This window comes from Hyla sarda, chromosome 5, assembly GCF_029499605.1.
Source record: "Hyla sarda isolate aHylSar1 chromosome 5, aHylSar1.hap1, whole genome shotgun sequence".
Lineage (NCBI taxonomy): Eukaryota > Metazoa > Chordata > Amphibia > Anura > Hylidae > Hyla > Hyla sarda.
Window position 1 is genome coordinate 343,267,112 of NC_079193.1, and position 24,146 is coordinate 343,291,257.

General features: G+C 44.1%; 1 protein-coding gene across 4 annotated transcripts in view; it reads right to left on the reverse strand.

Annotated features, from left to right (window-relative positions):
• ANGPT1 (angiopoietin 1) overlaps positions 1 to 24,146 on the reverse strand; it is a 368,410-nt gene that overhangs the window by 311,501 nt on the left and 32,763 nt on the right. The window contains exon 1 of one of the 4 annotated variants that reach the window (XM_056522584.1): positions 20,041 to 20,269. The exons of the other annotated variants lie outside the window; for them this stretch is intronic. The gene's annotated coding sequence lies outside the window, so the exon portion shown is untranslated. Of the gene's footprint in view, positions 1 to 20,040; positions 20,270 to 24,146 lie in introns of those variants that run through there. 4 annotated transcript variants of the gene reach the window in all.

Here is a 24,146-nt window from a genome sequence, read left to right on the forward strand (position 1 = left end):
AAGTAAGGGTTAATACCACCAGACCCTGCAAAATCCTTGCAACACCCCAGACACCACACTAGTGCCAGCATGTTCTACCAGCGCCCACTGTCTGCGCAATGTCCACCAAGAAATTTGCAGAGCGGCCATTCTGCCGTTTTCCATCTTGTAAATTTATATTCCCTATCCAGAGGGAAGGGGATAACTATCTGATCGTGGGGTGGTGCAGTCTTTGCAGGTCCCTAGATCCCAGACACATCCCCCCTGTTGCGATCTCAAGAACAGGATCTTCCGCTAGCGTGTTGCCATTACAATCAACCTCTATGGGAGCCGCGAGTACAGAATGTATGGCTCCAATAGAGAATTAATGAACAGTTATGCACGTGGGTGTCCCACAGCTCCATTTAATGGAAGAATCAGTTCCCATATCTGAAATGGTTCCAATCTTGATGCAGTGTAGAATAGTAGAATACTGTATTTTTCACGATGTTTCCCACTGGTTGCTCTGTCATCGAAACATCCATAGCTATACACTGTGTGTCACAGATCAATGAGCACAAGCTGGCGTATTGTCTTTCATGCCGCATAGCACGCATTCATGGTACGGCCAGTAATGAGGGATTCTTATTATGTAGCAAGGCCCCGAGAGAAGGCCTGTCATCTGTTTATGATGGCCTTACACATGGTATTGTCATCAGTAGTTTTAGCCAAACACAGGAATAGAACGATACAGAGACAAACTATAATGGAAAGTTTTGCACCTCTTCCTGTGTTTTGGACCCACTCCTGGTTTTGGCTACTGACCAAAATGAGTTTTAAAATGACGACCTAATACTCAACAAAATAATATATATGAACCCAGCTAAAAAAGACAGGGGATAAGAAACTGATCTAGAGGTCAGAAGCGATGACATCCAGAATGGGGACCTGAGTCTCCCGTCAAAATAAAATGCTAATAATATAATATATTGCTGCTTCATTCATCCTCTATGGGAACCATGCACACTGTACTCCAAAGCTCCCATAGAGGATAAATGGAGGGGTGACATGCTGACGGGAGATTTGGTTCCCTGTACTCAAAATTGAGCGGGGGGGGCGGGGTCAGGGGGGTTTAGCGATGGGGGTTAAGGGGGTGCAGAGGCTGGATCCACCGCAGTTAGTTAGTCATCCCCTATTATATGGATGGGAGATAATTTTACTATTTACTATTTTAGTATTAGGTCCTAATTTTGGAGCTCATTTTGGTCAGTAGCCAAAACCAAAAGTGGGTCTACAACACAGGAAAAGGTGCAAATCTTTCCATTATAGTGTTTTTCTGTATTGGTTCCACTCCTGGGTTTGGCTATAACTGCTGATAATAAATCCAAAGAAAGGGCAAAATAATACCAATATATTTAAAGTCGAGTGTGTTGATGACTAACAATAAAATCCTATATACACACTGGAACACCAATTTTATACATAAATAGTAAACTTTATTGAGAACATCATTTAATAAAAACAATTAAAAGGGACAGTATAGCCAGACAAAAAAGGAGTTGGTAAGGCAGGTAGTATTTTGTTGGTTAGTATAAATGCAAAAGTGCAAAATATGACATAGTTATTCTTAACTACAGAGTAGGGCCACCAGTATAACAATAATTATAAGTTACACATAACAGTCATGTAAAAGATTGCACCAAAAAACAAAGCTAACCTAAATAAGGAGGTCACTGCATACATAGCCTCCAGCGAGTGGTCAGGAGAAAGGGGAAAGGCAAGTAATGGTGTGCAATTAGAGCACAGAGTATCAGCATTACCATAAGGCTTCCCCACTCACAAAGCACAGGCTGGGAGACATAGACAGTGTACCTACCTACACAACACCAGTACCCCAACGTCGTTTCGCCGTTTGGCTTCCTCAGGGAGTAAAACTGCTGATGACAATACCATGTGTAAGGCCATCATTAAAAAGATGACAGGTCTTCTCTCGGGGCCTTGCTACATAACAAGAATCCCTCATTACTGGCCGTATCATGAATGCGTGCTATGCGGCATGAAAGACAATATGCCAGCTTGTGCTCATGGACCTGTGACACACAGTATATAGCTATGGATGTTTTGTTGACAGATAAAACAGTGTAAAACATTGTAAAAAAATACAGCATTCTAGTATTCTACACTGCATCAACATTGGAACCATTTGAGGTGGTGTCGGACATTTTTGTAGTGAGACAAGTGTTGCATAATGTTCTACACAGCATGAGCCCCCACATTCATTAACTGGGTGAGATAAAGGAATCCAGTGAGGTGGCCCAGTACAGGAGTTACATCCCTGTACCATTGCTGTCCTGTCAGGCAGACTCCATTCCGTGACCCCTGGGCCTCCCCTTCACCTGTGCGCCCTGAATAGTTAAATAATTTATATGTTATCCAATGCAATGTACATAATTGTTCTATGCCTTTGAGTACTGTTGTCATGTGATTGTAACCAAGGAAGCTACCAGTGACCATGTGACCTACAGGGTGACATATAGGACCCCTCCAGATATATAGGTCTCCCCATATAAGCCCTTTTTCTTTTTGAGTCTTTGCTGAGCTACAGTGAGGACAAGTCCTGAGAGAGTGTCTGGTGTCCTAAGAAAGCCCAAAGTCTACCACGCAGCCACCAATCCACAAGTCTACTGCCCCACAAGTGAAAGTCAAAACCTGGTACAGTAAGCTACAAATGGGGTGAAGTCTGACATAGTCAGTCCAAGTCAAGTTTGTCTTAAGTTAGTATCTTGGCCCTGCATCAAATTGTCCAAGTCCACTAAAAGTCCCAGTGAGCCCTGTGGTCTCTGAAGTCAGTGGTCAGCTCCTTGGGCCAAGCCAAGCTGTATAGACTGTTACATCGGTCAGACTCATTAAAACTGCTGTTGTTCCGTAACTTGGCGTCAGAGTCATTATTTGCCCCTGTGCCTAGCTCAGGATCCAGTGGTATATCTTCAGGTGGCGTAGAGGATAAATGTCACGATGCCGGCTGGCAGGAGGTGGATCCTCTGTGCCAGAGAGGGATTGGCGTGGACCGTGCTAGTGGACCGGTTCTAAGTTACTACTGGTGTTCACCAGAGCCCGCCGCAAAGCGGGATGGTCTTGCTGCGGCGGTAGTAACCAGGTCGTATCCACTAGCAACGGCTCAACCTCTCTGACTGCTGAAGATAGGCGCGGTACAAGGGAGTAGACAAAAGCAAGGTCGGACGTAGCAGAAGGTCGGGGCAGGCAGCAAGGATCGTAGTCAGGGGCAACGGCAGGAGGTCTGGAACACAGGCTAGGAACACACAAGGGAACGCTTTCACTAGGCACAAGGGCAACAAGATCCGGCGAGGGAGTGCAGGGGAAGTGAGGTATACATAGGGAGTGCACAGGTGAACACACTAATTAGAACCACTGCGCCAATCAGCGGCGCAGTGGCCCTTTAAATCGCAGAGACCCGGCACGCGCGCGCCCTAGGGAGCGGGGCCGCGCGCGCCGGGACAGGACTGACGGAGAGCGAGTCAGGTACGGGAGCCGGGGTGCGCATCGCGAGCGGGCGCCACCCGCATCGCGAATCGCATCCCGGCTGGAGGCGGTATCGCAGCGCACCCGGTCAGTGGATCTGACCGGGGCGCTGCAGTAGCGAGGGTGTAGCGAGCGCTCCGGGGAGGAGCGGGGACCCGGAGCGCTCGGCGTAACAGTACCCCCCCCCCCCTTGGGTCTCCCCCTCTTCTTGGAGCCTGAGAACCTGAGGACCAGACTTTTGTCTAGGATATTGTCCTCAGGTTCCCAAGATCTCTCTTCAGGACCACAGCCCTCCCAATCGACCAAAAAAAAGGTTTTCCCTCTGACCTTCTTGGAGGCCAGTATCTCCTTTACGGAGAAGATGTCCGAAGAGCCGGAAACAGGAGTGGGAGAAACAAGTTTGGGAGAGAAACGGTTGATGATGAGTGGTTTAAGAAGAGAAACATGAAAGGCATTAGGAATACGAAGAGAAGGAGGAAGAAGAAGTTTGTAAGAGACAGGATTAATCTGGCACAAAATTTTGAAAGGACCAAGATAGCGTGGTCCCAATTTGTAGCTGGGAACACGGAAGCGGACATATTTAGCGGAGAGCCATACCTTGTCTCCGGGAGAAAAAATGGGGGGAGCTCTTCTTTTCTTATCAGCAAACTTCTTCATGCGTGATGAAGCCTGTAAGAGAGAATTTTGGGTCTCTTTCCATATGGTGGAAAGATCACGAGTTATTTCATCCACAGCGGGCAAACCAGAGGGCAAGGGAGTAGGGAGGGGGGGAAGAGGGTGACGGCCGTACACCACGAAAAATGGGGATTTGGAAGAAGATTCAGAGACTCTGAAGTTGTACGAGAATTCGGCCCATGGAAGAAGATCTGCCCAGTCATCCTGGCGGGAGGAAACAAAATGCCGTAAATAATCACCCAGGACCTGGTTAATTCTTTCTACTTGCCCATTGGATTGAGGATGATAAGCAGAAGAAAAGTTTAATTTAATCTTGAGTTGTTTACAGAGAGCCCTCCAGAATTTTGACACGAATTGGACGCCTCTATCCGAGACGATCTGCGTGGGCAACCCGTGAAGACGAAAAATGTGTACAAAAAATTGTTTTGCCAACTGAGGCGCTGAAGGAAGACCAGGAAGAGGAATAAAATGTGCCATCTTGGAAAATCGATCAACGACCACCCAAACAACAGTGTTGCCACGGGATGGGGGTAAGTCTGTAATAAAGTCCATACCAATCAGAGACCAAGGCTGTTCGGGGACAGGCAGAGGATGAAGAAGACCAGCAGGCTTCTGGCGAGGAGTCTTATCCCGGGCACAGACAGTGCAGGCCCGCACAAAATCAACAACATCCGTCTCCAGAGTCGGCCACCAATAGAAACGAGAGATGAGTTGCAAGGATTTCTTGATGCCCGCATGGCCTGCGAGATGGGAGGAGTGACCCCATTTGAGGATTCCGAGGCGTTGGCGTGGAGAGACGAAGGTCTTCCCTGGAGGAGTTTGCCTGATGGAGGCTGGAGAAGTGGAGATCAGGCAGTCAGGAGGAATGATGTGTTGCGGAGAGAGCTCTACTTCCGAGGCATCCGAGGAACGAGAGAGAGCATCGGCCCTAATGTTCTTATCGGCAGGGCGAAAGTGAATTTCAAAATTAAACCGGGCAAAGAACAGAGACCACCTGGCCTGGCGAGGGTTCAGCCGTTGGGCAGACTGGAGATAGGAGAGATTCTTGTGATCGGTGTAAATAATAACTGGAAATTTTGATCCCTCCAGCAGATGCCTCCATTCCTCAAGTGCTAATTTAATGGCCAGTAGCTCTCGATCCCCGATGGAGTAGTTCCTCTCCGCCGGAGAGAAGGTCCTAGAAAAAAAAAAACCACAAGTAACAGCATGCCCAGAAGAATTTTTTTGTAGAAGAACCGCTCCAGCTCCTACTGAGGAGGCATCAACCTCCAATAGGAAGGGTTTAGATGGGTCAGGTCTGGAGAGCACGGGAGCAGAAGAAAAGGCAGACTTGAGCCGTTTAAAGGCGTCTTCCGCTTGAGGAGACCATGACTTAGAATTGGCATTCTTCTTGGTTAAAGCCACGATAGGAGCCACAATGGTGGAAAAATGTGGAATAAATTGTCTGTAATAATTGGCGAACCCCAAAAAACGTTGGATAGCATGGAGTCCGGAGGGGCGTGGCCAATCTAAGACGGCAGAGAGTTTGTCTGGGTCCATTTGTAGTCCCTGGCCAGAGACCAAGTATCCTAGGAAAGGAAGAGATTGACATTCAAACAGACATTTCTCCATTTTGGCATAAAGTTGATTGTCTCGAAGTCTCTGAAGAACCATGCGGACATGCTGGCGGTGTTCTTCTAGGTTGGCAGAAAAAATCAGAATATCGTCCAGATACACAACAACACAGGAATATAAGAGATCACGAAAAATTTCATTAACAAAGTCTTGGAAGACGGCAGGGGCGTTGCACAGGCCAAAGGGCATGACCAGATACTCAAAGTGTCCATCTCTAGTGTTAAATGCCGTTTTCCATTCGTCCCCCTCCCTGATGCGGATGAGATTATAAGCACCTCTTAAGTCCAGTTTGGTAAAGATGTGGGCACCTTGGAGGCGATCAAAGAGTTCAGAGATAAGAGGTAGAGGGTAGCGGTTCTTTACCGTGATTTTATTAAGTCCGCGGTAGTCAATGCAAGGACGTAGGGAGCCATCTTTTTTGGACACAAAGAAAAATCCAGCTCCGGCAGGAGAGGAGGATTTGCGGATAAACCCCTTTTTTAAATTTTCCTGGATGTACTCAGACATAGCAAGAGTCTCTGGGGCAGACAGAGGATAAATTCTGCCCCGGGGTGGAGTAGTGCCCGGGAGGAGGTCAATAGGACAGTCATAAGGCCTGTGAGGAGGTAGAGTCTCAGCTTGTTTTTTGCAAAATACGTCAGCATAGTCCATATAGGCCTTAGGGAGACCGGTTACAGGGGGAACCACAGGGTCACGGCAGGGAGTACTGGGAACCGGTTTAAGGCAGTCCTTGAAACAAGAGGTACCCCAGCTCTTGATCTCCCCTGTGGACCAATCCAGGGTTGGGGAATGGCGTTGAAGCCACGGTAGTCCAAGGAGAATTTCGGAAGTGCAATTGGGGAGGACCAAAAACTCAATTTTTTCATGATGAGGTCCGATGCACATTAGGAGGGGCTCCGTGCGGTAACGTATGGTACAGTCCAATCTTTCATTGTTAACACAATTGATGTAGAGGGGTCTGGCGAGACTGGTCACCGGGATGTTGAACCTGTTGATGAGAGAGGCCAAAATAAAGTTTCCTGCAGATCCGGAATCCAAGAAGGCCATAGTAGAGAAGGAGAAGGTAGATGCAGATATCCGCACAGGCACAGTAAGACGTGGAGAAGCAGAGTTGACATCATGGACTGTCTCACCTTTGTGCGGAGTCAGCGTGCGTCTTTCCAGGCGGGGAGGACGGATAGGACAATCCTTCAGGAAGTGTTCGGTACCGGCACAGTACAGGCAGAGATTCTCCATGCGGCGTCGTGTCCTCTCTTGAGGTGTCAGGCGAGACCGGTCAACTTGCATAGCCTCCACGGCGGGAGGCACAGGAACGGATTGCAGAGGACCAGAGGAGAGAGGAGCCGGGGAGAAAAAACGCCTCGTGCGAACAAAGTCCATATCCTGGCGGAGCTCCTGACGCCTTTCGGAAAAACGCATGTCAATGCGAGTGGCCAGATGAATGAGTTCATGTAGGTTAGCAGGAATTTCTTGTGCGGCCAGAACATCTTTAATGTTGCTGGATAGGCCTTTTTTAAAGGTCGCGCAGAGGGCCTCATTATTCCAGGATAGTTCAGAAGCAAGAGTACGGAATTGTATGGCGTACTCGCCAACGGAAGAATTACCCTGGACCAGGTTCAGCAGGGCAGTCTCAGCAGAAGAGGCTCGGGCAGGTTCCTCAAAGACACTACGAATTTCCGAGAAGAAGGAGTGTACAGAGGCAGTGACGGGGTCATTGTGGTCCCAGAGCGGTGTGGCCCATGACAGAGCTTTCCCAGAGAGCAGGCTGACTACGAAAGCCACCTTAGACCTTTCAGTAGGAAACTGTTCCGACATCATCTCCAAGTGTAGGGAACATTGTGAAAGAAAGCCACGGCAAAACTTAGAGTCCCCATCAAATTTATCCGGCAAGGATAGTCGTAGGCCGGAAGCGGCCACTCGCTGCGGAGGAGGTGCAGGAGCTGGCGGAGGAGATGATTGCTGAAGCTGTGGTAGTAGCTGCTGTAGCATCACGGTCAGTTGAGACAGCTGATGGCCTTGTTGCGCTATCTGTTGTGACTGCTGGGCGACCACCGTGGTGAGGTCGGCGACAACTGGCAAAGGAACTTCAGCGGGATCCATGGCCGGATCTATTGTCACGATGCCGGCTGGCAGGAGGTGGATCCTCTGTGCCAGAGAGGGATTGGCGTGGACCGTGCTAGTGGACCGGTTCTAAGTTACTACTGGTGTTCACCAGAGCCCGCCGCAAAGCGGGATGGTCTTGCTGCGGCGGTAGTAACCAGGTCGTATCCACTAGCAACGGCTCAACCTCTCTGACTGCTGAAGATAGGCGCGGTACAAGGGAGTAGACAAAAGCAAGGTCGGACGTAGCAGAAGGTCGGGGCAGGCAGCAAGGATCGTAGTCAGGGGCAACGGCAGGAGGTCTGGAACACAGGCTAGGAACACACAAGGGAACGCTTTCACTAGGCACAAGGGCAACAAGATCCGGCGAGGGAGTGCAGGGGAAGTGAGGTATACATAGGGAGTGCACAGGTGAACACACTAATTAGAACCACTGCGCCAATCAGCGGCGCAGTGGCCCTTTAAATCGCAGAGACCCGACGCGCGCGCGCCCTAGGGAGCGGGGCCGCGCGCGCCGGGACAGGACCGACGGAGAGCGAGTCAGGTACGGGAGCCGGGGTGCGCATCGCGAGCGGGCGCCACCCGCATCTCGAATCGCATCCCGGCTGGAGGCGGTATCGCAGCGCACCCTCTCAGTGGATCTGACCGGGGCGCTGCAGTAGCGAGGGTGTAGCGAGCGCTCCGGGGAGGAGCGGGGACCCGGAGCGCTCGGCGTAACAATAAACCATGCCCTGGCGTCACAAATACACTGTATACACTATGGAAGAAGGAGCTGACATTGGCCAGGTCAGTGCTGGTAACACATCCTGTAATGTACTGAACTGGCTTAATGTAGAGATGGTACAAGGTAAGTTAAGTGATGTAAATGTAAGCAAATCCCCAGGACCGGATGGACTACACCCAAGAGTTCTTAGAGAGGTAAGTTCAGTAATATCCGTACCCCTGTTCATGATATTTAGAGATTCTCTGGTGTCTGGTATTGTGCCAAGGGACTGGCGCAAGGCGAATGTGGTGCCAATCTTCAAAAAGGGCTCTAGGTCTTCCCCAGGAAACTATAGACCGGTAAGTTTAACGTGCATTGTGGGTAAATTGTTTGAAGGATTTATAAGGGATTACATACAGGAATACATAGGGGATAATTGTATTATAAGTGATAGCCAGCATGGGTTTACTAAGGATAGAAGTTGTCAAACCAATCTAATTTTCTTTTATGAAGAGGTGAGTAGAAGCCTTGACAGAGGAATGGCTGTGGATATAGTGTTTCTGGATTTTGCTAAAGCGTTTGATACTGTCCCTCATAGACATCTGACAGGTAAGTTAAGGTCTTTGGGTTTGGAAATTTTAGTTTGTAACTGGATTGAACACTGGCTCATGGAGCGTACCCAGAGAGTGGTGGTCAATGATTCGTACTCTGATTGGTCCCCGGTTATTAGTGGTGTACCCCAAGGTTCAGTACTGGGACCGCTGTTGTTTAATTTATTTATCAATGATATAGAGGATCGTATTAACAGCTCTGTTTCTATCTTTGCAGATGACACCAAGCTTTGTAGCACGGTACAGTCTATAGAGGATGTGCATAAGTTACAAGATGACTTGGATAGACTAAGTGTCTGGGCATCCACTTGGCAAATGAGGTTCAATGTGGATAAATGTAAAGTTATGCATCTGGGTACTAATAACCTGCATGCATCGTATGTCTTAGGGGGGATTAAACTGGCAGAGTCACTGGTAGAGAAGGATCTGGGTGTACTTGTAGATCACAGACTACAGAATAGCATGCAATGTCAGGCTGCTGCTTCCAAAGCCGGCAGGATATTGTCATGTATCAAAAGAGGCATGGACTCAAGGGACAGGGACATAATACTCCCCCTTTATAAATCATTGGTACGGCCTTACCTGGAATATGCTGTTCAGTTTTGGGCACCTGTCCATAAAAGGGACACTACGGAGTTGGAAAGGGTGCAGAGACGCGCGACTAAACTAATATGGGGCATGGAGCATCTTAGCTATGAGGAGCGATTAAAGGAGTTACAATTGTTTAGTCTTGAGAAGAGATGTTTAAGGGGGGATATGATAAACGTATATAAGTATATTAATGGCCCATACAAAAAATATGGAGAAAAACTGTTCCAGGTTAAACCCCCCCAAAGGACGAGGGGGCACTCCCTCCGTCTGGAGAAGAAAAAGTTTAGTCTCAAGGGGCGACACGCCTTCTTTACCGTGAGGACTTTCAATTTATGGAACGGTCTACCTCAGGAACTGGTCACAGCAGGAACAATTAACAGCTTTAAAACAGGATTAGATACATTCCTGGAACAAAATAACATTAATGCTTATGAAGAAATATAAAATTTCATCCCTTCCCCAATATCGCGCCACACCCCTACCTCTTAATTCCCTGGTTGAACTTGATGGACATATGTCTTTTTTCAATCGTACTAACTATGTAACTATGTAACTATGTAAGGGATTAATGCCATCTGCCCCTAGGATAATTCCATCTGCCCTCATCACACCATCACCACACCTGGAAAGTGGGGTTTCATCAGAAAATCTTGTTTGCTAGACTTTGATAAGAGTTTTGTTATGGGCCTAGATTTTTATGGAATAGTAGAGTGGTTGGAAGTGGGCCCACTCTTCCTCCAGTACAGAATTTCCAAATTGTTCTCAGACACACTCAGGTGAAAGTGCCGGGATCATTATTGGGCTATAAAAAGTCTGAAATGAGTTCAGTCTGTGCCATGCTTCTAGTCCACATGGACATGGCTGACCCAAGTGAGTACTATACTCACCATGTGTGTAAATATGGGAAAAACCTGCCTCAGAGTTCAGGTAGATCCCACATGAGAAGTTTATTTTCTTCCTAGTCTCGTAAACGTTTAATGGACTTAATATAAAGCTACGTTTGGACTTTACTCCTGGACTGTGTGAGAAGTTGTCATTGCCAACCATACACCCCCACACTCACAAATGCCAACAACAGTTTTATATATGTAAAATATAGCAGTTGCTGATGTTATTGCCTGTAACGTCTTTATTAGCTGGGCTTGGAATGGATAACATAAATAGCAGTAAAACTCCACTTGGGTAATTATAGTTCAGCTCTTATTCCCTTCAATGGGAGCTAAGCTGCAGTTACCCAGCATTGCCACTATACAATGGATGGTGTAGGGCTCCTAGCCGCTGTACTGTATAGTCTGGGTGCCCAACAGCTGAATGGCGGAGGTGCCCCCTGTTGCCAGCAATTTAGGGATTATCTTTTGGAATGATTAAAAAGTAAATACTCAATAAGTCCCAAAAAAGTTGTGACCTTTTCAAAAGTAATCTCAACTTCTGATTTTGGCTCCATACTGTGAGGATTTGCCTCCATGAGTTGGCATGGCTTTAACAGCAGCCTATATGGGTAGATTATAATTCCCATCATGCTTTGCTGACATCTACCCCAGGCTGTCCTCCTCTACCTGTATCGCCCTGATTACTGAAGAGCACATCTCCATTATTGTGCACTGCATACTGTGCTCCCTCACTGCTGATCCTCACACATTAGTTCCTAGTTCCCATCATCTACTGTTTTCATAGACAAACAGCTCCCCCTCTATAGTTACTTGTGTATCAACTAAGCATGTGTGACCAGAAAGTTTACTCTGGCTTCCAGATACACATTATCATTTGGACCATTTGAGGGGTACTTCGCTGCTAAACATCTTATCCCCTATCCAAAGGATAGGGGATAAGATGTCAGAGCATGGGGGTCTCGTTGCTGGGGTCCCCGCGATCTCCCGCAGCACCCGGCGTTCTGAACAAATGGCGGGTTCCTGCGGCAGTGGTCGTTATGTCATGACCACACCCCTTGTGACAACATTACGAGGGGGTGGGGTCATGACGTCACGATCTCGGCCTCTGGTTTCAAGCGTTTCGAACAAAATGTTCAGAACGCTGGAGCACCGGAGTACCCCTTTAAGTGGTAAGGGATTTTGTGGGAAATAACAGAAAATGTTTAATTACTATAAATTGGGATGTTTTATGCTCCAAGAAGCCCCAAATATCACCTCACTAGAACACTGCAACCACTTGTTGTTAAGTCAGAAACAATGCCGAATACTGTCGAACCCCGTCCCTTCATCCGGCAGACCACTTGGGTGCCTGGTGATCATACCCTCCCACTGATCACACATTTGCATATTCTAAGAATATTTGTTTACAAAAAAATCCCCTCTAATGCCGTTAGTAACAGTATTCAATCTATTAAATGTATTAGTACATCCAATAAACTAGAATATTAACAGGATCGACCTGAATTACCAATGATTTACCATAGTGCTTTTTATGATTCATATAACAAGAAAGAGAAGTGAAGCCAATGGTGACTGGAACAGATTTGGGCTGAAATAATAGAACTATATTCAACAGACTTTAATGTTCCAAAATAACTCCAAGTGGATGTTGTCCAGAGGCTTAAATACAAGTAAATGGGACACTACTTGTCAGATCAAACTGGCGGATGCAATGAACAGTCCAGCATACTAAAAGCAAACAAGAACACATTGTAATGTCTAGGATTAGTCTTTGTGGCTGCATGTGTTAAGTAAGCCAGTCATTGTATTAAGCTTCTAAAGAAAGGTAAATATATTTGCAGAATTCTGTCTGAACATGAAAGATATTACTTCACATCCGTAGATTAATAATTATGGGAAGGAAACCAAATCTAAAATTCACTTATCTTTCGGAACTATTTCAAAATCTTATCCAGAGCTACTCCAGGGCAGTCGAGCATTCAACCAGTCAAGCAATTCTAGACAATTGTGAGGAATGATGTCGTAATGATGTCACGTAACCATAATAACTCAATAAACACTATGAAACTATGCTACATATTAAAAAAGATAAATTAGGAGGAAAAGAACCAGGATCAGTATCCTCCAATTATTAGAGCTCTATTATAGGGAGGGCAGAAAGGACCATTACCAAGGGGTCAACATCACCTTAAGACACTTTCACCGTCCCCTATGTAAAAGTCAAACAAATGAACATAATACATTAAAACAGCTTATTACATTCTAATATAATATAGTTGAAATATTGTGCTGACGTGGACAGAATTGTTGGCACCCTTTTGGTAAAGGGAACCAAGCAGCAGATTTTACCACGTTATCCTCGCCATCCCTGGGGGCAAAAACGGCCCAAGGATGGTGAGGATATGAAGTTATAAAGTTCTCCCCAGCTGTCCCGTAAGTAGTACCCTGCACGGGGAGTTATACCTACCAGGTCCTGCATCTGCTTAAGGAGGCGAGCAATGATGTCGTCAATCAAGCTGAGGGGGCAGGACCACGGCCAGAGTGACAGAGTAAAAATGGATCAAAAAACGGATGCAAACGGATGACATTAAAGACTCCTCAGTTTTCCATAGACTTCACTGTTAAATTTACTGTATCCCTTTTTTCTTTCATTTTTCTTTGATGGGAGAAAAAAATAAGGCATGCACCATTTTTTTTCCCGTAAAAAATAAAAAACGGAGACGGATGCAAACGGATGTGAAAGCATTGTAAACAAATCCCATTGACATCAATGGGATTATTTTACAACCGTTTGTAATGCGTTTACAAGCAGCAACAACGTAACCTAAACGGGGAAAAAAACGGGGACAGGCGGCCGTGTGAACGCACCCTAAGTGGAGTGCAATATTGCACATTTACTAGAGTTCACCACCCTGAAGATGCTAGTCAGTTTGCTTAGTAAACTAGGGCACAAGCTAGTGCATCACAAATTCAGTCTACATCCTCAAGAGACATGTACAACAAAGTACCAAAGTAGACCTACAAGTATATGGATAGCACGAAAGTAACAAAACTGTAAAAAGATACAAGTCTGGGTGTGAAGCACAATTCACAAAGGGCAGTGACTAGTGATCAAGTACATCTTCCTCCTAAAACTAAAGTGCATTCTAAAGAACTGCACACTCATGTGACATATCAAGTACTACAACCCCCATCATCAATATAGGGTGACTATGTTCAGATTGCATTTTCGACACAATATATGTATAGGAAAAATATAGAAATTGAAAAAGATTTGAGTTCTTGAAACCATCACCATGTGTTGAATATAGATGCTTCATTGTATTAATAGCCTGTGTAGTAGATCTATATAAAGATTTTGTGTTCTCTCTCGAGTAGACCCCCTGCTAGTGGGACAGGTCCAGAGTTCATGCTCCAGAGTACAAGTAGAGCCGGCTATTATGTAGTAGCCTGGACAATGCATACTGGGTGGTTGAGCATTTCATTACTCATCAAAAAGACCACAGTGTTTCTACATAAGAATTCTAGACTAAATGAAATAGCGCCATGAATTCTAGATACATACTTAATGCCAAAATCCATACAATTTGGATTACTAGTACGATCCAAAAAGGGATTAAAAGGAAACATTAAGCTGTTTTAGTATCAGAATTAATGTTTTCCTATGAGATATTTCTATAAGTATTATATTAGACTCTATAATTATATGGGAAACTCTACTGGAAAAAAGCTACTCAATGTTGGGGGAGTTCTTCCCAAACAACTTCTTAAAGAGTCTATACATTTTTTAAATAGAGTACGTGCTAAGCGTTAAAAAGAATCCTGCACTCACGGCTTGACAGACGACTTCAGATTCCAAGCGTGGATGGACTGGACGAGGCTGCTGGAACTGCAGCCTTGTCCGGTCCATCCACGCTTGGAATCTGAAGTCATCTGTCGAGCCGTGAGTGCAGGATTCTTTTTAGTGCTTAGCACTTACTTTTTTTAAATACATTTTCGGCCTACATTATTTACTAGCACCTCTAGACTACAACCTTATTTAATTTGACCTCACAGCCTTTAGCATTGACCTGCATCCATTGAGCGTAGGCCATAAGGGAATCTAGCAGTGCTGCCTAGTTTCTACATTCATAAGTCTATAAATAAAAAAGTACCTGCCACCAACTATACTGTTATCAACTACCTCAGGCTATGTTTCCTAACTACTCCTGTGGTGCGCCACTGCAGTGAATGGCGGGACCACGGATGTTGCAGTGAGAGTGGTGGGATCAGATGTTATTAACCCCGGGGGTTGGATGGTATTAAACCCTATGTGTTCGTGACGCCAGTGTGGTTTTCGGGTTCCGGAATACCACACACCCGGATTCTCCACTATCCCACGGACTAGAAGTGAATAAAATATCCACAACCAGTTAGGGGTAAATGGAGGCTTTACTGAGTAGAAGACAGGTGTACTTATCTTCACAGCTAAGGCCAGAATTCCCAGAGAGGTGGCCAGGACCCAGAGGACCTCGCAGCTTGCTGGACCAATACTTGTGATAAACTTGACTTTGACTTGTAATTAGACTTGACTTGACTATGTGCAGGATTCGACTAGTTGTAGTGACAGCAGACATAGACTTGCAGACTTACTGAGAGACTTGTAGCTTTTTGGTACTCCAGATGCTGAACACTTGTCCTGAGATCTCTGGTAGCTGCTTCAGCAAAGACTTAGATGTTGCAGCTATGAGCACATAACTCAAGAGAGTGAATTAATATGGCCACCCCTTTATATAGTGGGGGGGCTGGACTAAAGCCAATTGGTCAAGCTGTGGGTCATAGGTTAAAGCTGGTGCTCTCTGGGAGTACATGTGACAACAGATCATGTGACTTAACATAACATGTAACCAACTCACTCACAGGTTCTTGAGACCTCCACATGTCCTGTATACTATATAGACATAAGGATCCTGTCTATGCTCTTAAAGGAACATATACCACATTTACTAAATTAACAGGAGAACAAGGGGAGTCGTTGCAGGTCACTGAGAGACTCAACCTGACAGGGCCTGCAGGTAGTACAGGACTGTGTACCTGTACTGGACATCCCACTCCTAACACTTCTCCTGCTCTTAAAAACAATTTCAAGCTTTAACAAGCTGTGTATCATACCTTTATTCTTCCTCGCATAGGGCAATTTCAAAGCAGGAGAAAGTAGGCGTTTCCCAGCAGGCATGACATCACTGAAGCCTGCTGGGGGACCACTTCCACCCTCATGTTGTAGTGCTGTGATAAATAGAAGACCTCAGGCTCTGTGCATGTTTCAGTCTGTGCAGAGATCAGTGAGGCTACACAGCTGTCAGTCTGTGTGGCTTTCTGCGAGAATCTGTGGAGCTTTCACTTTCTGTGCAGCTGACAATAAAGCTCCATGCAGAGAAACACTTCCTGGATTCGGACTCCTGCCAGGCCGGGAGGAGACCGAACTCACTGTACAGTATTAATTGTGGCAGGAAACAGAACAGAGCCACCTAGTGGATGTTTTTTTATACTACATTTTAAACATATTTATGTTGATAATTTTAACAGCAAATGAATGGGAAAGTGCCTGCTAATTACACAAGGAACACTATATTAAAAGTTTTATTTGGTGACGGGTACTCTTTAAGCATAGCCGACTACCAAATGGTTATTCTGAACCATCTCTTGACCTTCAAAAAAAAAAAAAAGCAATGAGGAACTTCTTATAACAACTTGTCATTACATTGGCATTTGGGAATTAGAAGTAGCACCAGAAAGTAAAGCCAGATTAAATGGATATGAAGTGCGTAAACTTCTAAGTCCTGGAATGAAATGTACTTTATTTGGCCTCGAATCTACAACCATCATGTGCAAAACCCGCGTGTCAACAAATCTAATCTTATGATTCCAAGATGATGAGGATTTTATTTTCCAACCATCACTTCGATTTATCAAGATTAAGGTTACAGCATGATACCAAATATGTCAGGATACTGGCAGGGACTTCAGAAAGCATGTGCCAGCGTATGACCTCAGGGCGGTGGATTTGTGGAAAAAAATAAAAAAGGAAAGAAACCAAGGTCTGGAAACAAGAGGGACTATTAATGGAGAGAATAGAGAAGAAAGATTCACTTCTGGAATTCTAAAGAAGACCAACCACTCTTCAGTGTAAAGGACGGCCATTGTTATGTCATACAATGGGGCAAGGAAGGCGAAATAGAGGTCTTCCGATGAGCAGCATTAGGAGTCTATTGTAACACAGGATGGAAGAGATTACTATGGACAATGCATGGTGCAGCCCAAAACTCTCTAATACAGGGGCATTAGGTTGTCCGTACACATTGAACCTACCTTCTACCAATTGATAACTACTTGTAGGACCCACATGATATTGTAGAACATTGGTCTTCAACCTGCGGACCTCCAGATGTTGCAAAACTACAACTCCCAGCATGCCCGGACAGCCGTTGGCTGTCCGGGCATGCTAGGAGTTGTAGTTTTGCAACATCTAGAGGTCCGCAGGTTGGAGACCACTGTTGTAGAAGAACCAGCACTAGACAACATCCTCCATGCAAGACGAGCAACCAGGGTGCCAAACAGCCAGAATGTGGTTACAGCAAAGATCAGCGGTATCAAAATATATAAATAGTTTAAAGGGGTACTCCGGTGGAAAACAATTTTTTCAAGTGAATTGGGGCCAGAAATGTAAACAGAATTTTACTATTAAAGAATACAAAACTTTCCAGTACTTTATCAGCTGCTGTATGCTCCAGAGGAAGTTGTGAAGTTTTTTTTTTGTAGTCTGACCACAGTGCTCTCTGCTGACACCTCTGTCCATGTCATGAACTGTCCAGAGCAGGAGTAAATCCCCATAGCAAACCTCTCCTGCTCTGGACAGTTCCTGACATGGATAGAGGTGTCAGCAGAGAGCACTGTGGTCAGATTGAAAAGAACTTCACAACTTCCTCTGGAGAATACAGCAGCTGATAAGTACTGGAAGGATTAAGTTTTTCAATCGAAGTAATTTACAAATTTGTTTAACTTTCTGGTACCAGTTCATTTTGGGAAAAAAAAAATTCCACCGGAGTACCCCTTTAAGTGTTATTCCACCATCAGTGTTGGAATAAAACTTCAGCTTTTTCATATATATATATATATATATATATATATATATATATATATATATATATATATATATGGACCTCTATTCTATGCTCTGACCGCCTTCTGGCTACTTGTAGGACCCAGTTTTACCTTTTTAAAGGGGTATTCCAGGAAAAAAAAAACTTTTTTTTTAGATCAACTGGCTCCAGAAAGTTAAACAGATTTGTAAATTACTTCTATTAAAAAATCTTAATCCTTCCAATAATTATCAGCTACTGAAGTTGAGTTGTTCTTATCTGTCTGGAAACAGTGCTCTCTGCTGACATCTCTGCTTGTCTCAGGAACTGCACAGAGCAGAATAGGTTTGCTATGGGAATTTGCTTCTACTCTGGACAGCTCCCGAGACATGTGTCATCAGAGAGCACTTAGACAGAAAAGAACAACTCAACTTCAGCAGCTCATAAGTAGTGAAAGGATTAAGATTGTTTAATAGAAGTAATTTACAAATCTGTTACTTTCTGGAGCCCCTTTAAAGGGGGTACTCCGGTGCTTAGACATCTTATCCCCTATCCAAAGGATAGGGGATAAGATGCCTGACCGCGGGAGTCCCGCTGCTGGGGACCCCCGTGATCTTGTACGCGGCACCCCGTTTGTAATCAGTCCCCAGAGCGTGTTCACTCCGGGTCTAATTACGGGCAACCACAGGGCGGGCGGCGTGTGACATGACGCCTGCGCCTCCGTGTGACGTCACGCTCTGCCCCTCAATGTCACACCCCCTCCCGTAGGCAGGCATTGAGGGGCAGAGCGTGATGTCACATGGGGGTGCAGGCATGACGTCACACGCCGCCCGCCCTGTGGTCGACCGTAATCAGACCAGGAGTGAACACGCTCCGGGCACTGATTACAAACGGGGTGCCGCGTGCAAGATCACGGGGGTCCCCAGCGGCGGGACTCCGGCGGTAAGGCATCTTATCCCTTATCCTTTGGATAGGGGATAAGATGTCTAAGCACCGGAGTACCCCTTTAATTACCCTAACAGTCCATTGATTTTAATAGGAAGGATGTAATGCTTCTTTTCTCCTGTTGTGGCGCTATGGCAGAACTAAACACTTGTTTTAAGGTTCCATGAATAATTGTACCTGATTACTTTAATACCTAGCAGTGAAATTTACCTGGGAGGGTGGGATGCAGATGGAGTATGTACCCTGGATACCGGGGAGACACCAAGCCACTCTACTTTAGGCAACAGTGGCTTATTGGTGAGTTTCCAGTATCCAGGGTACATACTCCATCTGCATCCCACCCAACCAAGTAAATTCCACTGCCAGGTATCAAAGTAATCAGGTACAATCATTGATGGAACCTAAAACAAAGTGTTTAATTCCAGTGCAGCGCCACCACAGGAGAGAAGAAGCATTGCATCATTCCTATTAAAATCAATGGACTGTTGGATAATAGAAGGTGAAACTGGGTCCTACGAGTAGCCAGAACATGGATGTTTAGATACATTGATAGGACAGCAAACTAAATCTTACTGTACGATTCTACCAAGAGGCAATTCTAAATATAACAACATTTTATGGCATCTACCCCCCCCCCTCCCCCCATTCTATTTCAGACACAGTGGTAAATCCATCCATAATCACGTCTCCTATCGTCAATTACTGAATCGCACGCTATATTTAGGGTCGCGGCTATATGCAATTTCAAGAAATGTCAGAATAGAATAGAGTCTTTAATGTCTTAGCCAAAGTAAGTTGACAAAATTTTTACATAAACTACTGGAATTTGGCCTGGATTCCAAAAGTGACCAAAATGTTAGTACGAGGGTTCGAATCTTGAGTTACGGCCCACAAATCATTTTTTATTCCTTTACTATAATTATGCGCCGCCAGTGTTCATCTCCGGCTATTTTAATATTAAAATGTCACTACTGTAGGGTTAGGGAAGGTTTTAGCAAGAAATGAAATACAAAACAAAATGTATTTTTTTTCCTTCTCAAATTGCTTTTTAACATGTTCCTGCTGTATGTCCTATGTCTGCTTGTATATTCTTCTTCACTATACACCATGTACTTTACCCCTGCTGTGTTGTTCACTTCATTCCAGGTCTTTGATTGCTTCAATGTCAGCCAACTTTCCTATAACACCGTCCTGCCGAGTAAGCGTTCATGGTAAGGTAACGATTATGTAATCTACACATCATGTGACTGAAATTAAAGAGCCATGTGATACTGTTACATGTATGAGATAGTTACCAAGTGTCAGAAATGTTGGCTACAGATCATTTCTTGTGGAGAATTTTTCACGCTTACGATATTGCTTCAGAACCTTCCCAATTCATGTATTCAGAGATAGATAGATAGATAGCAACAGGAGAATACAGCAGCACACTGCTAGCACAAAGATATATAGATGAAACATGAGTATATAGATAAAACATGAGTATATAGATAGAACATGAAAAGCTATTCAGCTGTAGTGCAATAAATGAAAATATGAAACTATGAAATTATAAAATAATGAAACAGTGAGGTACTTAGCTTGCAAATTTGGCGCCAAATAGCGTGGACCGTCCCACCACGGTAAGGTGACCCCATTCTGGGACGGACCCTACACTATGAATATGCCTCTGTGTGAACAGTACAACAGGCATGCAAGGTCTGAAACATCCAAGGCACCTTGTATACACCTAATAGAGGTGGGTGGGGTGCAGGAGCCAACATGGAGGTAGCCACTCCTCCGTATGTGTACATAGATAGATAGATAGATAGATAGATAGATAGATAGATAGATAGATATGATATGATATGATATATATCGAAGATAGATATGAGATAGATAGATATGAGATAGATAGATAGATAGATAGATAGATATGAGATAGATAGATATGAGATAGATAGATAGATGATAGATATGAGATAGATAGATATGAGATAGATAGATAGATATGAGATAGATAGATAGATTTGAGATAGATAGATAGATAGATAGATAGATATGAGATAGATAGATAGATAGATGATAGATATGAGATAGATAGATATGAGATAGATATGAGATAGATAGATAGATATGAGATAGATAGATAGATAGATAGATAGATAGATAGATAGCAACAGAAGAATACAGCAGCACACTGCTAGCACAAAGAGTACATGAAAAGCTATACAGCTATGGTGCAATAAATGGAAATATAAAATTATGAAGTTATGAAATTATGAGGTACTTAGCTTGCAATTTGGTTGCCAAATAGCATGGACCGTCCCACCACGGTAAGGTGATCTCATTGGGATGGACCCTACACTATGAATATGCCTCTGTGTGAACAGTACAGCAGGCATTGCAGGACCTGAAACATCCAAGACACCTTATATACACCTAATAGAGGTGGGTGGGGTGCAAGAGCCAACATGGAGGCAGCCACTCCCCCGTATGTACAATACATACAAAGGATAAGTCAGTACCTCACTATTTCATAACTTCATAATTTTATATTTCCATTTATTGTACCATAGCTGTATAGCTTTTCATGTTTTATCTATTTACTCATGTTTTATCTATATCTTTGTGCTAGCAGTGTGCTGCTGTATTCTCCTGTTGCTGTATATTTAGCCCAGCAGCCTGCACCTGCAAGCCAGGTCCATATAATAGTTAGGAATCAATAGTGCTGGCCAACTTATTCTTTGTCTAGATAGATAGATAGATAGATATGAGATAGACGATAGATAGATAGATATGAGATAGATAGATAGATAGATAGATATGAGATAGATAGATAAATATGAGATAGATAGATATGAGATAGATAGATAGATAGATAGATATGAGATAGATAGATATGAGATAGATAGATAGATAGATATGAGAAAGATAGATAGATAGATATGAGATAGATAGATAGATAGATAGATATGAGATAGATAGATATGAGAAAGATAGATAGTTAGATATGAGATAGATAGATAGATAGATAGATAGATATGAGATAGATGATAGATAGATAGATAGATAGATAGATAAAGGATAAATCAGGGTTTCCCAACCAGTGTGCCTCCAGCTGTTGCAAAACTACTACTCTACTACTGGGAGTGCTGCGAGTTGTAGTTTTGCAACAGCTGGAGGCACACTGGTTGGAAAACACTGTTATAGATAGATATATAGATAGATAGATAGATAGATATGAGAAAAATAAAAAGTACATGATTTGTGATCTACACTCACTGGCCACTTAATCAGGTACATCTGTTCAATTCCCTGTTAACAAAAATAGCTAATCAGCCAATCACACGGCAGAAACTCTATGCTTTTAGGCATGTAGATGTGGTCAAGACAACTAGATGATTTCCAACCGAGCATAAGAATAGGGAAGAAGGGGACAGAAGTAACTTGTCAGAGTATTTCAGAAACTGCTGATCTACTGGCATTTTCACGCACACCCATCTCTAGTCTCTAGTGAGCGCAGTTGTCAGAGGAGAATGGGCAGACTGGTTTAATATGACAGCAAGGTAGCAGTTATCTAAATAACCACTGGTTACATTCAAGGTATGCAGAATACCATCTCTGACTGCACAACAGGTCCAACCTAGAAGCAGATGGGCTACAGCAGCAAAGACCACCACAGCGGGGGCCACTCCTGTCAGCTAAGAACATAAAACTGAAACTACAAATCACAGAGGCCACTAAAACTGGACAATATAAAACTGGAAGAACATTGTCTGGTCTGAGGAGTCTCGATTCCAGCTGTGACATTCAGATGGCAGGGTCAGAGTTTGTTCTAAACAATACGATGGATCCATCCTGTCTTATGTCCGCGGTTCAGGCTGGTGGTGGTGTAATGGTGTGGGGGACATTTTCTTGGCACACTTTGAACCCTTTAGGACCAGTTGAGCCTGGTATAAACACCACAGCGTACCTGTATATTGTTACTGACCATGTCCATTCTTTTATGACCACAGTGGACAGCAGGATAATGCCCCATGTCACATGACATCATCTCATACAGGACAGTGAGGTCACATTACATCATCTCATACAGGACAATGAGGTCACATGACATCATCTCATACAGGACAATGAGGTCACATGACATAATCTCATACAGAACAATGAGGTCACATGACTTCATCTCATGCAGGACAATGAGGTCACATGACATCATCTCATACAGGACAATGAGGTCACATGACATCATCTCATACAGGACAATGAGGTCACATGACATCATCTCATACAGGACAATGAGGTCACATGACATCATCTCATACAGGACAATGAGGTCACATGACATCATCTCATACAGGACAATGAGGTCACATGACATCATCTCATACAGGACAATGAGGTCACATGACATCATCTCATACAGGACAATAAGGTCACATGACATCATCTCATACAGGACAATGAGGTCACATGACCATCTCATACAGGACAATGAGGTCACATGACATCATCTCATACAGGACAATGAGGTCACATGACATCATCTCATACAGGACAATGAGATCACATGACTCCAATGGCCTCCACAGTCACCAGATCTCATGCAATAGATCACCGCTGGGATATGGTGGAACCGGAGATTCTCATCATGGATGTGCAGCTGACAATTCTAACAATTCTAAAAGTCAGACCAGATCAGGTTCATGACAAATCGATTCACTCATCATTACAATTTACTAATTTAAAGTTTCCTTCTAAATTCTATCACTGCCTGTGTTCCCATAGAAGTATACACAGAGCTGCAGCCATCAGAGTTAGCCGGGGAATGTGCCGAATTAAGCCTCCACTTCCTCATGACAAAACGTTTGCGTGCGGAAAGGATTCTTCACAATATTATTTTGCTCATTTGAAAGTATTTTCTGTTTGTTGTTATAGGGTTTGTCTTATTAACAGAATAATCTCTGGTAGGCCTCCTACACATTGTTACTATTGTTGTAGTTGTTATTATTAGTATTATTATTAATATTATTATTAACTTTTAAATTATTTTGAAATGATCAATTTTGTATGTGTTTTTCCTTCATTTTTACAGTTTTAAAGTGAGGCCAACAGACAAAATGCCATAAAAGATGCCATATCTAGAGCATGCTGTGCTTTGTAAAATAAATAAATTAAAGGGGTTATCCAGGAGAAAACTTTTTTTTTTATTTATCAACTGGCTCCAGAAAGTTAAGCAGGTTTGCTTCTGAAGTTAAGGTTGTTCTTTTCTGTCTAAGTGCTCTCTGATGACACGTGTCTCGGGAACCGCCCAGTTTAGAAGAGGTTTGCTATGGGGATTTGCTTCTAAACTGGGCGGTTCCCGAGACACGTGTCATCAGAGAGGACTTAGACAGAAAAGAACGACCTTAACTTCAGA